The 21,108-nt window shown below is 33.8% G+C and overlaps 1 protein-coding gene across 1 annotated transcript in view; it reads left to right on the top strand.

The window, feature by feature from the left end:
* The window catches only part of yl (Putative vitellogenin receptor yl), a 492,935-nt gene that overhangs the window by 252,063 nt on the left and 219,764 nt on the right, over window positions 1–21,108 (top strand). The gene's annotated exons all lie outside the window — the stretch shown is intronic.

Raw genomic sequence — 21,108 nt, 5'->3', positions numbered from 1 at the left:
AAGATGCTTTATATTATCGTGATGAACAAGTTCATGGATTCTTTTTATTAGACAGCACGTAGATACAGGATAATTTATTTTCAAAACCCCCACTGTTCTAAGAAATATGCTTGGAAAAATATGCAAGAGTTCATAGCATAGCCAGTTGGAAGGTGAGCAAAACTTTCTTTATCGGTCCCATAAATAATGACAACATTTCTCCCTTTGGTTATATTGTGTGTAAAGTCAGACACATTTCTCGAACTATCATTGGGAACAATTATTTCAGTGTCAACGGGTGAGCTAATGTAAATCCTATCATATTCCAATGAATAATTAAAATAGAATGTACCATTCCGACGATATGAGATTTTTCTATTGATTGTACGACACAAATCCCCCATATTATCATATTTAATATATTTAAATCTCACATGTGGATATACACTGGATTTAAATGATTCAACTAATTCATAATCGGCATAGCTCAACCCATTCATAGTTCAGTTGAATGGTATAACTTTTATTTTATACACACGATCCTTTCTCAGGATGTCATAGGTATTTTGAGAATACAGTCAACAAGAGCTACTTCATATGCACCGTCAAAATTGATGGCAGGTGAGAGTTTTGTCAAAAAATCACTTGTTGTATTCAAGTCGTTGTAGAGAGGATCAGAAACGTTGGACATGAATATTACATAAAAATCATTGGGCATTGTCAATATCTTCAACACAGATCCAATAATAAAAATCAGAGTTGTATCATAGCCACCGAACAAGTAACTATTTCTTACCTCTGTGAATATGAGTTTTTAATATTTTTACAATTTGATAGATGTCACTAAACTTTTTAACCTTTTGCAATTGATACTCATAACAGACGCCAAAAGTCTCTTTATCTTTGGTACCTCGCAGAAGATATGTTATGGGCTTAGTGTCTCGAACTTTTGCCACTTTGAAAATTTCAGTGGACTATGAGCAATTACTCCTTTCGAAATTATTACTTGCTTTGTAAATTAGAGCAATGACAACAAAAATGAATTTATTTTTCTTCTTGAGTGTTGGTTCATTGGAATACTTTTTGAGAAAGTTGCCAAGTATATCACTATCCGAATGAAGACCGTCTGTTGTTGTAATGGTGTAAAAATATCGAGGATGTTAATGATTATAAATCTACATGATTTTTTCTAAATCCTAACTAAAATGTAATTAATTTTCAATGTGAAATACCTTTAAATTGAAATTAGAATAGTTATTATCAATCGTTTGGCCAATGCAGCCTTTATAGGAATGTGACCATGACTGTGTACTATATTTCTCTAGTACTTTTGCAACATGAGGATTAACAAATTCCCTACCTCGATCCGTTTGAATTTTTTTATATGAATCCTGTTCGAGAATACTTTCAATGGCCTGAGCAAATTCAACATCTCTCTTTGATCGCAATGGAATTGCATATGCATAGCGACTAAAAACACTGATTGCAAGTATAATGTACTTGTACTGTTTATTGTGACGTCGTTGAAGCCCATCTAGAGTTAAGAGATCTGCTTGCGTTATATGCGATTCGTATAAGGCTTTAGTTTTTCGATATTGATTGTCACGAAGTCTATTATTTCTGTGCAGAGTGTAACTTGGTTCATTTTATAGATAGTCTTATAAACTTTTAGTCTTAATACCAGTGACTCTCGAAAGAGTGATTGGGGAGCGTAAACTCCCCACCTCGCCAATATTTTTATAGACACCTTTCAGAACTTCAACCATTTTGAATACAAGCACGTTGTGTAATGTCTGTTACCCCTTTGTAGACTGGCTGGTGGTGACGTTGACTTGATACATCTCTTTCGTCTCGCTACCAGTGGATAGCTGGTATTTTCTAAAACAGTTTTAAAATCTTCTTCTTCTTCTTCAAGTTCATGTTTTAATGGTGTCAATGTTGTTGATGATGATGACGATGCATGTTCATTGAATTTTTTTAGAATTTGTCTATTCCCAATAAGACTTTTGGGGAAGTTTAATGTATTTAGAAAGTAGTATAGATGAGCGTCAAATGATAATAGCCCTTTGCGATTTGTAACCATGTCATAGATTAAATAAAGTATACTATAGCTCTTACCCTGAATTATAATATTTTCCCCATTGCTCTCAACTTGAATTTGAACAATTTCCAAGAGATATATTAAGAGTCGTGTAATTTTTTCAAGATATTAGTGAGGTAGTATAATTACAAATTTAAATAAAAATTAATACAAATCCTTCTTCTTTAATATTATTCCAGCAGCAGCAGATTCTTGAGGAAATGATCGTCTTTTGGGATCAGCAGTGGGCTTTGATCGAGAGTGTCTGTGCACTTGACGAAGTGCATCTTGAAGTAAAATCAGCTTTGTATCGTCCTCAATAGTTTCATTGTCAAGGAATTTACTCAGATTGTCCTTAAAGTGTTTCACGGGTGAGAGAGTAAGTTCAGTTTGAGTCAATTTAAAGGTTTTTGCCATTCTCTAGACAAAACTATTTACAGTTCCCGCAATCATTGGTAGAAAAAGCTTGAAAAAGGTACCGCCTGCATGAAGGAGTTTTTTCCTTTTAAAGTTCTTACCTTTCTTTTTTAGAATCTCCTGTACAAACAATGGATAGATGTTGCTTAACTACTTCTGGCAGTTGAACATTACCCTCAGTCAAATTTAAAATAAGTTCAGATATAAGATTAATGAAATCATTGTCAATACCGTGTTTGAGTATTGCTTTCCTAAGCGGAGGTTTTGAAGTGCTTAGAACTGAAAACAAATGTCTATTTTCATGTAGTTTCTTCAGTGTCCTCAGAGCGACTAATAGGTCTGTTTAGATTTCACTGGGAGATATACGGTAATTTCATTGTCGAAAATATCTGTGACAACACGCAGATCTTCGGGTGTAGTTTGATTAAGATCCAATAGGATATAACAGTGGGGTTTATTAGTTGCCTGATTGTATGCTGAAAGCAAAAATTTAGGGTAACCAGGATAGATATGTTTATTGAGCGTTATTAGTGAGCTAGAATCACGAACAACTCTTTATATGATATAGTAGGTGCAGTTCAAAGCAAGTGTTCGCATACATTTGCTCTGATGAAAGAGATTGTGTAGAACCAGAGTAACGAAAATCTGTTCATGATGAGAGCGAACAGTGAACTTTTGCAGCATTTGCTGGGACCATTGTTCGATATATTCAGCCAGATCGTCAATGATCAGCCAAGGGTTTGGTTCAATAATGTTGAAAACATAAATTTCCTGTATGAACTTTATCTGCACTGATCCCATGGTGACAGCAATTGCTTTTATTTTATCGTACGACTCCTACCAAATACTATAAAAATAGTAGATTTTTTTCGGCTTTTCCAAATGTTTATTATCGAAAATTTCAATTATTTAGTTTTAATTTAGTTAAGATTTTAGTTTTGCCAGACACCGAGGGCCCACAGGGACGATCTTCACAGAAACGATCTGAACTGCTTGTTTAATTTATACATATTCCTTTCAAAAGATCACCTGACCAACTAACCGTAGACCATAATTGTCTAATAAATAAATAATTTCCCTACTACTACTACTACTACTACCCTGTTCTTCAAGAATACGAATAAAGAATCATATTGTCTTTTATTATATACATAGAAAAGTAACAATACATTGAAAAAAAAGCACATTAAACATGAAAAAAATACACTTTTAAATTTATTTATATAAAAAAAACAACATTTACATGGGTACACAGAGAGAGAAAAAACACTTTTTTTTTTTTATTTATAGACAAAAAAAAATACAACATTAAATTAGAGAGCACTTGAAAAAAAATATCACTTTTTTTTTTAATGAAACATTTACAAAAAAAAAATCTGCTCTAACTAAAAATAAAATATAACTTTGATAGTGGCGGTGCGCCCCCCGCTGGTGGCTGGCCCCCCCCCCCCTGGGCCGCGAGGCCCCCCCCCCCCCCAAAGGCCGTGAGGCCCCCTCCCCCCCCAAAGGTCTTAGGAAATAATTTACAGGACTTTATTCAAACCGAGATTTTCCCTATGGATAACACATTCGGCCCGGTCTGAAGTTAAATAGTGTCCAAGGGGGAGGGTGGTCACACCGTCTTGACAAACATAGACCTTGTCGGAGATGGTACTCATGGCAATTTTTTCTAAATTAACAGTAAAGTTTCTGTATTTTAGAGAACGAATTACCAGCAATTTGGCTCTTGGAATTGTATTTTAAACAATACAATTCCTGTAAATATCCATGTCAAAATTCTTATCTACATAGTGCGTTTGTACCCCTTTGAAACATTACTTGATTTCTTCGTCGTGTGTCAGTATAAAGTACACCTTCGGACTTAAAAACATAACACTGGAAATCATGTCGCTTCCCGTTTCTGTTTTAAAAAATAAAAGCTGATTGGGTGCCCAACGTTTCACTAGCTCTGGGTAAAGACTACTCCAGATGGTGTAGTCCATCCGTAAGCTAATAAGTTCACCGTGCGCCAAATCATCAATTAGATTTGGGGTTTTTACTTTTAACAGTAGAGAATCGGTTTCCCCGTAGCAGACCTCTACTTGCCCCTTCTCTGGCCACTGTAACCTAGCCACATTGTAGTAGAAATCCAACCGGAGGTTCTTAGAGATCTCCAAGATCGCACTGCCTGTAGTAATATTTTTATTCAGGACAATACGTCCTTTTTTCCTATTCAATAGTACCATGTCTGGGCCAATGATCGTAAAGGAAGTGTAATTTGGATAGGCCATATTTCGAGCACATTGTTTGGGATCAGTCACGACGTCAAAACGATTCCTATTGCGAACAATCTCACACATTTTGCCGAAAGCCGAATTCAAAAAGAGTTTATAAATTTCTTTTTCGGCTTTCATCTGCGCTGCAGAACGTTTGTTGACAAAAGTGTCAACAAACGTTTTGAGATTGGGTTTTTGACTAAGTTAGAGCGCTCTGTGAACCTTTGTGACGTTGAAACCGTTGTTGCACATCCATTTTAAAGCTACATGATGTACAACTATGTTTTTTTTGGCAGAAGGTCAGCAATAAGTTTTTGTTTTGAAGGTGACCAATGCAATCCGTCCACCTCGACTAAATGTCTGTTGCGGGGGCTCAAAGAGTCCCTGGTCACAGGTTTATTGATGCATGGAAAAACAAAATCCTTTTCTGAATCGTGAAGCTCGACTGGTATCTCTCCATCAATTTCAAAAAAACATCTAACTAGGCTATTCTCCTCAACACTGTTGCCAATTTTGGGGAAATAGGGAGCTTGAGGGTCATTGAGCCATTTATAGCCACCGCAATGTAGTGCACAATGTACCAGGGCCCAGGGGTAGAGAGACTCCATATCGAGGAAAACTGCATCCGATTTTGTCCCCGTCTTCTTTCCTAGTGGATCAGTTTCAAATATTCGGTCCCCGTGAAAAACAAACCCCCCCCCCCTCATTGATCTTTCTATGAACAGGTGCTGATCAATGTCTGTGATCAGCCCAATTTCTTCCCCACTAATTTTTAGGATGAGGTCCATCACTAGATGAGGAGATGAAAAATAATAGCCCAAATCAAGATTAAATTCTTCATAGATTTTGTCCGTATTTTTACACATAATGTCTAACAGAGTTAAAACGTCGCTCGACAAATACAGCTTGTAGTAGTCACAGCCATTTTTACACCCTCCCTTTGACCAAACTTTTTTTAGAAAAACTGTATTCCTCGACGGTGCAACTAAGATCATGAAGACTGTCATAAAATGATTCAATCGGAAGAATAGTTTCCTCGGCGAATCTCGACATTGAACAATAAGGGTCATAAGGATATATTCCCTTGACCGTCAACAAATCGTATAAATCATTTGGAAACTGTTGCTTGAGAAGGGAGAAAGCGTTGCAGCTGCCATCGATTTTCTGCACTTCAATTAATTTACTCAATGATCTGGGGAAACAACCATAGGAATCTAAAAAGCAAATTCTGTTCGTGTACTCAATATCGTCTTAAACAAATTTATATATAAATTCCAAAACAAGCAGCTTTTCCGCTGATTTAGGTTTGATTTTGTAGGTAAAGCTTTCTATCACTCATGCATCATCTACTGTTCGATTTTTTTGAAGATGTGCCAATGCTGGTAGCACATACTTCAGATCGTAGTTAAAGTTATGTATAAAAAAAGGAAGAAAAAATTGCTTTTTAATTTTTAAATTACATGAATTGTGGGCCCACCCTCGAGAGTTACTTTTTCCCGTTGAATTGGAGTCAATAAGGTGGTCGTGATCCTGCACCGCGTCTTTTGGGGCAAGAGCACCTCTACAAACCCAGCAAATCGTCCCCTTTTCCAACGCCAGTTGCTCTTTATCTGACAATGTCATCGGGTAATTGGTGTGACGCAATCGTGAAATTGCGCCGTTCGCTGTTTTTATTAAAGATATCAATAGCTTTTCCATGCTACCCTCCTCATCCATAGTAAAAAAAAAACTCTTTCAATTGCATTTTATTGTTGGAATCGCGACGAGCGTGTGCGTAGGAACACGCAACTAGTTTGTGTTCCTTGACTATATTTGGCCTTGATGGGTCCGATACCTCAACCAGTCTTGATTCGCAGTCTAAACACACTTTATCAACTTGTAGCAAAGAATTTTGAAAATTTTTAAATTGTAAAGTGTCCTTGCCTTCTGCCGGCATTTCATTTTGTTGATTCCCATGAATTTTACAATGCCTCATGTGATCCGAGAATTTTCGCTCATTTCTAAATGGAGACAAGAACATGGGATAAAAGAGAAGGTCTGCTTTCTTCACGTCCTCGGGTAATAATCAACTGATTTCCGTACCAAGGAAAAAATGGCCGTAGGACTTTACATCCTAGGGAGATTTGTAGATACTTCATACCCACTTTGATACATTATCCATCATCGTTGTCCTCACTGAATACAAAACCCCTTTTTTATTTGTTTTTTTTCCCTATCTACAAATTCAGTGTCGTACTGGAGAACAACCACCCCCACCCCAAGATTTTCATTTGGTTTATAGAATATTCTTATTTATTTAAAGGAAACCGGATAAATTACCACTAAAAAAAAAAAATTTAATTTATGGAAATTTTTACCACCGTTGCGAGCAAGTCCGTCGAGATTTTTTACTGTTGAATCTTTTTTTAATGTTTTATGGGCTGCCGCTAAAAATGCGTATTTAAAGCATTGCAGCCCTGTTTTAAGCTTGAAATCCTGAAATCCTCCTGTAGCCGACCACTCCGGGTGGCAATTTATTTTTTTACCCTCCGCCCCTCTTAGAATTAAGTTTTTTTAAAATCTACTGAGATTTAGATGCGTATATTCAGTGTATAAAATTGTGGACCCACTTCCCCTCTCGCTAAACGTGTCCAAATTTGATATCAATTTATTCACCCAGTTGAAAAAGTTGTCTTCAAATTCGTTTAGACCAGGTTAAAAAGTCTGGTTGCCAGTTGAAAAATGAAAATAAAAAATATCCCCGGCTGTCCCCTTTTGTAAATAAACTTTTTGATTCACTGATGCTTTAACCCCCCTTGACCCCCCCATTTCCGAATCTGAATCGCAATTTGCGCTCAATTTCTGTGGCTGTGGCGATGGAGAACTTTAACAGGGTCAGTTAAAATAATACTCCCGTCAACCGCGTTTTCCTCGGGAGGGTTAAAATCTACCCTGTATGTTTGTAAGTGACCTAGAGCAGATTCTAACAAATAAAATTCACGTAGTTCCAGGGACGTGACACTATTTTCATGTCCTGTACCTATTTGCACAGGATCCAAGTCGCTAGTAGTAAAGTTGTCGTCAAAAATTTCTCTGGAAAAATTAGATTCAACAATTTGAATGAGACTGTCCAGTTCTTAAGGCGTAAATTGGAAATCCAGGGGGGATAGCCAATAACGTACCTTCACAAACATCATCATCCGGTGAGAGGAGACAATTACCAATGATATTTTGAAATCCTGGACCAGGGAAGGCAGAAGTTTTCACAGCGTCCCCCTGAAACTAGAAAATGAATGGATTAAGTTTTTTTTTCTTTGATTAAAGTTTTATCACAATTATAATACACTTTTCTTTTTTTTTCTTAATTGGATTCGAATTTATCAAAAAAATGCAAAATAAATTAAAAATTTTTTGATTATATCATTATTTACAAAACAATACATAATAAATTACAAATTTTGTTAATAACACACATACACCTGCGCACATGCATTCAAACACACACACACACACACACACACACACAAACACACACACACGCTGAAATATTCTTACAGCTTGAAATTAAGTCTCTAACCCCTTAGCCTATATTCTATTAGCCTACAACGTGCTGCAGAAACAGCGTCAGATAGAACTGCGCTCTGGAACCAATTTATGTGATTTTTCCTGTGTTAATATCTAATATAAGAAACATCCAGTGATTTGAAACTTCCGCTTTGTAGCGAGCGATCGATTAACATTCAAATTTATACCTGTCGGATTAAAATTCAAGTTTCCTGATGGGACATTTGATAATAAGCGGATAGGCGCAAAAGCTTAGTGCAAAAACATATCCCAGTTTAAGAATGATTGTCAACTGTGAAATAGTTAGTTTGTTTAAAGAAATATTGGATTATTGCATTAGAAAACATCAATTGGATTCGAATTTATCAAACAAATGCGTAATAAATTACAAATTTTTTGCTTATAGCATTATTTACAAAAAAATACATAATAAATTACAAATTTTGTTAATAACACACATGCGCACATGCATGCACACACACACATACACACACACACACACACACACACACAAACACTTGCTGAAATATTCTTACAGCTTGAAATTGCGTTTCTAACCCCTTAGCCTATATTCTATTAGCCTATAACATTCTGCAGAAAAAGCGTCAGATAGAAATGCGCTTTGGAACCAATTTATGCGATTTTTCCTGTTTTAATATCTTAATGAAAGAAAATGAAATAGGATTATTATAGAATAGTTTATAAATAAATTTAAGTTTTACTCATCAAAAGTTATGGGCTTGAGAAAATTTACCTTATTTTTGAAAATACAGAAAGAAAAAAAAATTATATATACTTACAAATTCTGACTGGGCTTCTACACCTGAAGTCCCTGGTAAAGCATGAAGAGGAGTGTCCCCCCCCATCTTGATCGGATGAGATTGAAGCATTATATGAAAGCGTCCATTCTCTCTTGAATTTCCTGCCAGGTTGCATAGAGCTTTGTGTAGAGCTGGCACTTGGCTTGATTACACCTGTCTCAGCGTTGTCGGGGGCTTTATTCAATTTTACTCGTTTTTGCCGTGATGATTGATCAACAGCGTTATAAAATAAAAATCATTTTCAGTTTTCAAACTATTTAGCTTACGGGAGGGTACTACCCCTTTAATATCAAACCCTCAAAAGTTGAAAAAATGACGCAATTTAATTAGCTAGCTCAATTCTTACTTATTCAGAATATTAACGGAGGGCGTTAGGCATTCAATTCCATACTATCAAACATGAAAAGTTGACAATTATATATTTTTTTTATGCAAAGCTTTTTAAAGCTTATATATCTAAATTACGAATATCACAGTACAAAATGAATATCACATTAAAAAGAACTTTTTTTTCTCCTTCCATATCAACAATTAAAGTGCCCAGCTTGTAACAATTAAAGTGCCCAGTTCAGGCATATCTCGTAAGTTAATTCATAGCTCAATTTTGAAAAAAAAAGCCACTTAATGACGAGACAAAAAATAGATTTTCTTTTTTTTATTATAGCGAAACTGACCAACCCTGTTTTCGAATATTTAGCGAAATGCTTTTTAAAAGAGCTGACAACACAGTAAAAAAGAGCGTAAGAAAGGAAGGAAATTCTTCCCTAACTTAATAACGAGACAAAAAAAAATAGATTTCTTTTTTTGATTATAGCGAAACTGACTGACCCCCGTTTTGAATATTTAGTGAAATGCTTTTTTAAAAGAGCTAACAACACTGTTAAAAAAAGCATAAGAAAGGAAGTAAATTCTTCACTAACTTAATAACGATAAAAAAAAAAATATTTCTTTTTTTTATTATAGCTAAACTGACTTATCCTTGTTTTTTTTTAATATTTATAGAACTGATTGTTTTAAAAGAGATAAAAACACGTTTAAAAAAAAAGCATAATAAAGGAAGGAAATTATTACCTAACATAATAACTAGACAAAAAAAATAGATTTATTTTTTATTATATCTAAACTGACTGATCCTGTTTTTGAATATTTAGCTAAATGCTTTTTTAAAAGAGCTAACAACACGGTGAAAAAAAAAGCGTAAGAAAGGAAGGAAATTCTTCCCTAACTTAATGACGAGACAAAAAAAATAAATTTCTTTTTTTATTATAATAAAGAGAAAATTTTTTACTCACCAGAAGTCGCTTAGAATATTCCATATCTATGTAAATGATTGCAAAAATACTGATACTGATAGGTTGAATGAAGTATTCAAACTGTTGAAAATCCTAATTTGAAACCTGAATATATACAAAAAATAATTGAATATATTGGCAGCTAAAAAAAAGACACACCGGTTTTTCTGACACGGATTTAGCCTAAAAAAAAAACTTGTATATCATGAAAAAGAAATCTAGTCCACGTAAATTATGTAAAAAAAACTTGTCTGGTAGGCTTTGTATAGTTCCATATTCAATTGACATCAATAGCAATGATCAGTCTAGTGGAAAGGTGCCAGGGAAAGGTGCCATGGAATGTAAAGTGGGACAAATAACACAGGATGGAACATAGAGAGAGCAAAGTATAACCTTGATTACTACTAGTGAGTGTGGTAATTATCGAGGCATTAGTCTGGTCACTTTAGGTAGCAAATTACTTAGTAATATGATAGGTTTTAGACCGAGATAAGCCGTATACCACGTTGTAAGCGAAGAACAGTGTGGTTTTAGAAGAGGTAGAGGATGTGTCGACCTAATTTTCACTCTTAGGTTGATAGTTGAGAAGTGCCTGAGATGTCAAACACCTTTGGTCCTCAGTTTTATAGATTATGAGCAAGCTTTCTATTCTGTTGATAGGAGAGCTTTAGTAAATAATTTATCCTTGTATGGTATACTAGACAAATACATTAAAGTGATTAGTGCTATGTACGAGAATAGCACATTAAAAGTAGAATAGCCAAGGCTCAGGGTGCTTTTTCACAGTTAAAAAAAAGTTTGGAAGAATAGGAAGATAAGTCTGCAAACCAAGATTAGAATATTAGAAGATACAGTGATGACAGTGGTCAAATATGGCTCTGAAGCATTGGTGTTTCATAAAGCGGATGAAGATTTGCTAGATTTTTTCCAGAGAAATTGCTTAAGGATTGTTCTGGATACCCGCCTGACTGACCGTATTTCAAACAATAGGCTGTACGAAAAATGTGGTTCAATACCGTTCTTTAGGGCTAAAATGAAAGAAAGGTTGAGGTGGCTAGGGCACGTTGTGCGGATGAAGAAAGACAGATTGCCGGAGATTTTTCTTTCTGGCCCACCGTCTAAGGCAAAACGAAAAGCAGGCCGTCCTCGTCTGGGGAGGGAGGACGTCATAAAGAAAGATTTAAAGCAAATGGAAATTTTTTGGGATGGTTAAAAAGTGAGATTTTAAATAGATTGGGATGGAGGAGGAGCGTTCGTAGCTGTGTTGGCCGCAGGTGGCTTGGTGCTGTGCTGAGTTGTTAGTAGTAGTAGTGGCAGAGTTTCGGTTACTATTGAGCCGCTTTACTCCTTGCTAACAGACCGTTATCATGAAAAGATTGATATATTACATTACGTCCATAAATGAAATAGCACACGTTGAAGTGTAATTGATTATCATTGAATGAAATGAATCAGTTCATGGATCCACAGAAACCTAATAATTTAGTCGATAAAAATGGCTTGTTGCTAATCCCCTGAAAAGTGACGATTCCAGTGTTTCTTTTCTTTGATAAGGGATTCCACTTTAAAACCACTTATCTTCCTTCTGGTAATTAGACCTGGTTTAGTTCCATGGCAAATGAAAGGCTTATATCTAAATGCAAATCTAGAATCTTTCTTTCTTAAGCAACGGAGATAAAAAAAAACGAAGAAAATTTCGATTTCGTCTTTCATTTCCAGCATAGATTTCGAAAATCCTTAAATTGTTTCATAGATAAGAAAATATTTCATCATTAATGAAGTTGTTCAGTTATTATGACTGTTTAATTTGTTCGTATTCTGTGCATTATTATTTTTTTTTTTTTTTGAAGGTTTTCATTGCCTTATGAGATTTTTTTAGTTTAAAACAACTTTTTTATTTTATTTATTTTTTCTTAAATAAACAAAAAACAGCTCCTAATAAATAGAGACATTCTAAATGACTAGGCCTATAGTTTAAATTTTATTTCCTTTTTGGTTCTTTTAAAACTATGTTCTGATCTTTCCCTTAAAGGCTGAACCTTTGTGGGATTAAATTCATGATTTCAAATTTTATTTTGCCATTCATTTTTTTCTTTTTTTCTACAAAATTCTTTATTTTTTTTTTTGAATTAAAAAATGACCTGATTGCAGTTCTAATCAAAATTATTTGACTAATGACAAAACACAAGAAAACATTGAAGAAAAGTAAGGTCTCGATACCTTTTTTTGTGGATTTTATCAACGGATGGTGAACGAAAAACCAATGGCCGAGTTGTTTTAAGTGGAATTACTAACTTGCTTATTACTTATTCTAAATATCAAAAATTCTCTTCTGGGGAATGGAAAGATCAGCGTTGAAATCTATAGTGAATAGGTATTTTTCTAAATCGAAGGAGGCTACAGCCTCCTTCCCCACAATTTTGCGCAATAAATTCAACCGTCATCTTATATTAACACTTCAAAATAAATCCTCTAGCGCCAACATAACGTGAAATAGAACAGAACAGAAACTTCACCCTGACAATACTTCAAATAAAAGATCTGTTGAACTGGACAGCTATGACAAAACAAAGAAATGAATATAAAGATGACAAACAGGTTTATGGCAAGTAAAGGAAAACAGAGAGAACAAAAAATCAAACGAATATTTCGCCCGTATACAACACGGCGTCTTCAGTGTAGAGAAAAAAAAACAAAAAAAAACTAAAACAAAAAAATATATCTAAAAAAATATACATAAAACTATAACAGAGTAACTAAAATACATAATCTACAATTACTCACATATAAAATTGCCAGCTACCTTCATGGCCCTTGACACTACTAGATGATGATCTTTACTTTTAACATAAATAACAGCACTTTTATATACCCTAGTATCCTGTATTGATCCTGCCTGTCTCCGGTTTATTATAACATGATCAATAAAGTTTGCTATCTTACCATCACATGAGTACCCTGTTAACTTATAAGCCATTTTATGACCAAAAACCGTATTGGTTATAACAAGATTGTTATACCTACAAGATTGCAAAAGTATGTATCCATTACTGTTTTCTTTTCCTACATCAAATTTACCTAGGCTAGGATACCATCTATCCTTATTTCTACTGCCAAAACTCTAAAAAACGGAATTTTGATATCAATAGATACATCAAAAGAATTGGCTTATTATGTTGATTCCAAATATATAAAATTTATCAAGTCTAGTGTTACCCATCAATAGCTACCAGCCTCAGAAAATTTTCCTTTTTTGGAAAATACCAGCCTCAATTTTCCAAAAAAGGAAAAACATCCCTTAAAAGTCAAGGAATCTTAATGAAAATCACACCATCAGATAACAACAGTGGGGTTAGAAAACCCTACTGTTGAGGTTTCAAGCTCCCGTCTGAAAAAAAAAATGGAATTTCGTATTTTTGTCAGGAGAAAAAATCATCGATTCGTGTATATTTTTTTCCCCAAGAGTGATCGTAACCAACCTATAGTCCTAGAATATTGGGAGAGGGCTCATTTGAACGGACATTAAAAGTTCTAGCACTCTTTTTAAGTGGCCAAAAATATTGAAGGGCAACTAGTCTCCTCCTGGACCTCTTTTCCCCAAAGTCGTCCGATCTAAATTCTGAGATAACCATTTCGTTCAGCATAGTTGAAAGGTCCAGTAACTATTAATTTGGGGATAAAATAACCCCAAACAGCCCCTGGGAAAAGATCTGAAGGTCTTGAAATTTGCCCATTGTATACCTAGGCGATAGTATTTGTTATTGAGAAGTATACAGACAGTTTTTAGGGGGAGAGGGGAGAGGGAGAATTTTCTGCTAGGAAGAATTTTCACAGGAAGAATTTCAGTCGGGAGAAAAGTTTCCAGGGGTTAGACTTACCAGGGGAAATTTTACGGTGGGGGAAATTGCCGAAATTCCAATACGAAATTCTCCTTATTTGTCTTACTTTCTCTTTGCCGACTCAATTTTACATGTGGAGATGTTAAGGGGAATTACCCAGGAAAATTTTCACCGGTTTGGGGTTGTCTAGAGAATCTTTCCCTAGGGGGGGATTTTCCACGGCAAACATTCTCCATGGGGAGTTTTCAGCGGGATAAATGCTCCAGGGGGGATATTCTGTGGAAGCAAATTTCTACTAGGGGGGGGGGATTTGTGGGAAACATTTAACAAAAAGAGGGGGAAATTTACGGCATGATTTGAAAAAAGAGAAGAAATTGAAGTGTTTTTCAAATGAAAGTGTGCTAAGAATTTTTTTTTAGCCGAAGTCGTCCGCATAAAATTTCCCTGGGGGAAACTTAAGGGAGAACGTATATGTCTGGAGGGAATTTTTCCAGGGGGGGGGGGGTATTTTAAGGGGGAGGAAATTTCTATGGAGGAATTTTTTGCGGGGAGAAGGAATTTACCATGGAGCGGGAGCCAGATTTCCTGCATAATTTAAAAATAATCAGAAATGAAGTTAAAAAAACAAGTGTTTTCAACTGAACTTAAAACGCACTTAAGACGATATCAGAACTTAAAACGAACATAAATTATCACATATATATATATATATATATATATATATATATATATATATATATATATATATATATATATATATATATATATATATATATATATATATATATATATATATATATATATATATATATATATATATATATATATATATATATATATATATATATATATATATATATATATATATATATATATATATATATATATATATATATATATATATATATATATATATATATATATATATATATATATATATATATATATATATATATATATATATATATATATATATATATATATATATATATATTGGAGGTTGCCCTATCCTCAATACCTCACTCTTTGGGCTAAGTTCTTTTTTAACTTTTAAAAAGGCTTATTATTTGAATTAAATCCCATGATTTGTGCCAAAAGTGGTGACATTATTATGACCAGTATCATTAAAAGATATACTTAAATATTATATATTATAGTATTCGATACTATATTATGCATTTCATTCTTACATGTTATTTAAAATTCCCATAAGTTTTTGTTTGCAATAAAACTTTTAATATTAAGATAAGCAAAAATAGTTTTTCATACCCAGCTTGTGAAAAATCAAACAGATCGTTGTAACGAACTGTAAGTAAGGAGCAAAGTATAATCACCTACGGAACAAGTACTAACAAAAGTCTCCAAAAGGGACCCCGCGTACCTCAGCGCCTCTAGACACAAAGTGCTGTACTACTTAATCGCTCCGAGCCAAAGTACTTTGCTACGAGCCAATAAATTATGCTAGAATTCAGGCGACGAGTGACCGGGAAAGTTGTATTGTATTGTGTAACTACGGTATTTAGTTGCCAGGTTCGCATAGGTATGGAATCGTCTCCGGAGACGCGGACAAAGGGTCACTTTTTTGTGTGGAGAGGATAGGTTTTGTCAGTACTTGTTCCGTAGGTGATTATACTTTGGTAAGGAGCGACTCGGCTCGATAATAACCGAATCTCTAAAATTGAAATTTTAATATCAATAGATACATTAAAAGATTCAGCTTATTATGCCGATTCCAAATATATAAAATTCATCAAGTTTACTGTTACCTATCAACAGGTACGAGCCTGAGAAGATTTACCTAATTTTTGAAATGGAGGGATACACCCCCTACAATTAAAGGAATCATAATGAAAATCACACCATAAGATTAAGAGTGCACCAGAGAACCCGACTCTAGAAATTTCAAGCTCCTATCTGCAAAAATGTGGAATTTGGTTATTTTGCTATTTTTTGCTATTATGCGTGTTTATTAATTTTTTTCCCAGGGATGATTGTGTCGAAAAAAACTGTCCTACAAGATCGGGAGAGGGTACGTTGGAAAGAGAGTTATGACTTATAGTGCCCTTTTTAAGTGACCAGAAAGATTGGAGGGCAACTAACCTACTTCCCACGCCCATTTTTTCCCAACATCACCTGTTAAAAAATTTTAGATAACTATTTTGTTCAGTATAGTTGAAAGATCAAATAATTATGTCTTTAAGTGTAAAATGACTCCCTACATTCTGTGGGGAGAGGCCTCTAAGTTATAAAACTCTCCCATTGTTTACGCATAGTATTTGTTATTGGTTATTATAGTATTTGTTATTATATACGTGAAGGGTGGCCCCTCCTCAACACCTTGCTCTTTACGCTAAATTTTGACTATTTGTCCCAATTTTTTAAGAGCGTCTACTGAAACACAGGAGCCGTTTAAATAGAATAGGAAGCCTTCTTTGAAAGTGCTAACAGCTTTAACGTCGAGAGCAAGGTATTGAGGATGGTGCAACCCTTAGATCTGCCGAAATTAATATGCAAATTTCGCTTTAATTTTTCAGACACAGTGAGCCAAATTCAAACCTGCATTAGTTGAAAAATGTTCAGAAATTAAACAAAAAATTTTTTTTTACTGAAAGTAAGGAGCTACATTAAAACTTAAAACGAACAGAAATTACTCCGTATGTGAAAGGAGCTGTCCCCTCCTCATCGCTTCCCTCTTTACGATAAAGTTTTCATTGTTTTAAAAAGTAAAATTGTGGCAAAGAGTCAAACTTTGGCGTGAAGAGTGAGGCGTTGAGGAGGGGACAGCCGCTTTCATATACGGAATAATTTCTGTTTGTTTTAAGTTTTAATGTCACTTCTTACTTCCATTAAAAAAACTTGTTTCTTAGATTTAATATTAAAAAAGTGAAGGAAAGATATTCCTTTCCTTATTCTTATTTTCTTTAATTCTTATTTAAATATAATGTCCAATTATCAATGCGTATCATCAGTGTCTTAAGGACGTTCAATACCAAAAATGTCATTTTAAAGTTTCAGCATCGGCTGATAGTCTCAAAGACAAATGACCTATTTGCAAATTTTCGCAGCACCGCATGTAGCTTCCGAAGCAGTTTTAGTAAAAATTGATGGGATAACTTAGAGGTGTCAACATTTCGAAAAGCTAACGAGAGGCTAGTTTAAAACAAAGAAAACCTATAATCTCTTACTAATTGCTAGCCAAAACACTGTCTAATCAATGTACGTATAACATATATAATGCGCATAATTTAAAGTAAAAAAATGGAAGCTTGATTGAAAAACAAATTACAGTATTTCTTATATTCATGCATTTGAAATGGCATTGATTCATTGTTAATGAGTTGGGATATTACTTGATCACCCAAACCAAATGTTATAAATGCAGACAGTCACAACAAAGGAAGACTGGAGATATTGCTTCCCTATACGAGTTAATTAGCTGGGAAACTATGCTTCATTGTAATTGGTTTCATCTGTTGACGCATTCTTATTAGCTAATCCTATTGTTCCTTACATGTGTACCAGAAAAGGGACAAGGCCTTTAAGTGACTTACCTTCCGTAAAACAGGAGTGCGTAAACCACAAATCAGCATAGATAAATAAATGAAACCCAAAACGAAAAGAAATAACAATAAATAACCTAGTCAAACTCAAAACGAGCAGAAATTAACATGAGTAGGGCTCAAAACCGCTATGCATTCCCAAGGCCAGAACATAATTTGAACTTCACTGAAAAAAATACAACTGAATGTGCATTGTCAGTTCAATGTACATATACTGATATTTAGTGATCAAAATGTTAATATTATTTGATTTATTAAAATTATAAATGTAAAAGCATTTATATTTTTGAGGACCTATTGAAAATAGAGAACCGATTTTCTATATTTTGAAAATTTTACTAGGCCTATTAAAATTCTAGTCATTGAAATTCTACAGATTATAGTAAATGAGTAACCTCCTAGAAGAATTATTAAAATGAATACCTTGGGATAACGTGTTGGTTAGAGCTGTGTTTCCTGATCAGAAGTCGGCAGGTTCGATCCCACTTGTCCCAAGGAATACTGTTTGTAGCTTGCATGTAGCAATTTTTTTTTTTATGTCCTAATGTCATTCTTTACTTTCATTTTAATAAACTTCTTTTTATTCTTGTTTGTTTTTAATACCATATTACCGTTTAGCCTAAACGTGAGGAGAGCTACCATCCACTCAACCACGACTCTTTTAACCGATGTTTAACTTTTACAGAGTTTTTATACTCTGTGCTATTTTCTTGTAGTAGATATTTCGGTTGCATGGCTCTGATACTTTTTTTAAACTTTTCTTCCGTTTTGCTTCATATACGTAATAATTTCTGTTGTGGGTAACGTGGAGTGTTGCAACAGCACTTTAGTCATGAATCCGAGGAAGGGGTTCAAAAATATTATTTGGCCTTTGCAGCCAATTCAGCCTTGAATGTATATATCTAATGTACCATTAAATTAATCATAAACAAACAAAATGTAGGCAAATTGACACAAGAATGTAATCTCTTGCATTCGTTTTGTTTCTTTGCTATGGATTATCTATAAGCAGAATACCTGGGGCATAAGCTCGTAAAACGCACTAATTTTCACTGGAGTGGGTACGATAATATTCCTCAAACTTCCCCCGCCAAGGCTAAATCCGGACGGAACACCAAAAAAAGTAAACATATAGCATATGTTTATAACGCCTCATCGTTAGCGGACAGTAAAAATGACCTTCCTATCAATCTATTCTTACCTGCACTTTCCTCTCCGTAGAGGAAATGGAACCGAATTTTTCGTATCCTCAAACACATCAGAGTATATATATATATACATATATATATATATATATATATATATATATATATATATATATATATATATATATATATATATATATATATATATATATATATATATATATATATATATATATATATATATATATATATATATATATATATATATATATATATATATATATATATATATATATATATATATATATATATATATATATATATATATATATATATATATATATATATAGGGTGGTCTTACTGTGGAGTCAGCCTGCATACATACATAAACATACATAAACATATATAAATTACTATATGTATATTCTGATGCCAGTCGAATGTCATTTCGGTTCACACAAGATTAAGTGTGGGTTAATTAGTTCATCTTTTACCTAAGATTCAAGGTCCATAGGGGTGGGTTAGTTCCCTATTTTCCTTTAAGTTTCGTTCCTCCCTTCTTCTAAACATAAATGAATAAAAGTTAGTATTTAATTAAATTTTTGCAAATCACTTATCATTGATTTCGTATAGACTACTTAACTTCGTTTATTGGGATGCTGGATGCCAGTTTTATTTAGTGGTCTTTCCCAGGCATTAGGGGATATTTACTTGATTTTAATATTAATTAAGTATTCAAAAACAATATAATGAATTTCATTTCACATCAAATTTCTTACTGATTCATACTTATTTATTCAACGTTTCTTGGAATTTGGGGACGATTTCTTCTGTTAAACGACTATTTTGTGGTGGGTCCACTTATCATGGCGGTTAGAGAATGGGTTTCGGCTGCTTGCCAGCCGAAACCCAGTGAAATAGCTTGCCAACTAGCTATTTCACTGTGTTAGAAAGTGCTTTCACGAAACCAAGAATTACCAAAACGCTAGAAGAATTTCTGTGGTTGGCCTGTATCCTCTGATTGCATTTACAGATGCTGTAGCACATTACAGAGGCAGGGGAGAGCAGTCATAATTGGGACACTTGTTTACTATCTCAAGCTCAAAACTACCAAACATAATTGTACCCATTATTTATCATATTTTTTAAAGCTCTCTTATTCAGATACGTACCTTGGTTTTTACTGGGTTTTTTTTTGTCAGTTAAACCTTAGAAAAAACAGTTCAGAGCAATAACCGAAAACCTTATTTTTACCCTGTATAAAATAAAAAGAAACATCTTTTAGGCACAACAGTATTCTATGTTTTATGGCAATCTATTTTTGGATGTCTAGAAAACTTTTTTCTGGTAAAGTTGTATTTTTTGGTCAATTTACTTTTTGGTCATACTGTTTTCGGTAAAATTATTTTCGGTAAGGTTCTTGAGAAAATTTGATCATAATTATTGGAAAACTTGTGATATTATAAAACTATGAGATATACCTTTGCATTTTGAGCACATTATTATATGCTCTGTGGGGTTTTATTTTTGGATATGTTGAAAACATACAAAGTTGATTTTAACCCAGTTTTTTGTAAAACTATGAGAAAATATTAGAAAACTCAAAGTTAAGAAAACGTTCAAAATTTTGGAGATAATTATTAGAAAACTTTTGATATAATTAAACTATGAGATATACCTTTGCATTTTGAGCGCATTATTATATGCTCTGTGGGGTTTTATTTTTGGGTATGTTGAAAACATACAAAGTTGATTTTAAACCAGTTTTTGTAAAACTATGAGAAAATATTAGAAAACTCAAAGTTAAGAAAACGTTCAAAATTTTGGAGATAATTATTAGAAAACTTTTGATATAATTAAACTATGAGATACGCCTTTTAATTTGGACACTGTAATATCCTATGCTGTATGGGATTTTATTTTAAATGTTTTGAAAATATGCAAATTATTTTTAGTGCCTATCTTTCTAATAGCCACGAGACATATGTTAGAAAGCTCAAAATTAAAAAAAAAAATTTAGCATTTCATTCGGCTTGACGATTTTATCCCCTTATTATAACTATATAATAAATGTAATTAATAAAAACTATTTTCATTCGAAACTTCGCTCCTTCTCAACCCCAATTTGTCTAAAACTTCATTTTTCACTCCCCTGTCAAGTTCTAATTTTCTTTGCA

Source organism: Artemia sp. Qi Xiang Cuo, chromosome 21 (genome assembly GCF_049724085.1).
Source record: "Artemia sp. Qi Xiang Cuo chromosome 21, ASM4972408v1, whole genome shotgun sequence".
In the NCBI taxonomy this organism is placed as follows: Eukaryota; Metazoa; Arthropoda; class Branchiopoda; order Anostraca; family Artemiidae; genus Artemia; species Artemia sp. Qi Xiang Cuo.
This window is presented reverse-complemented; position numbering and strand designations above follow the sequence as displayed.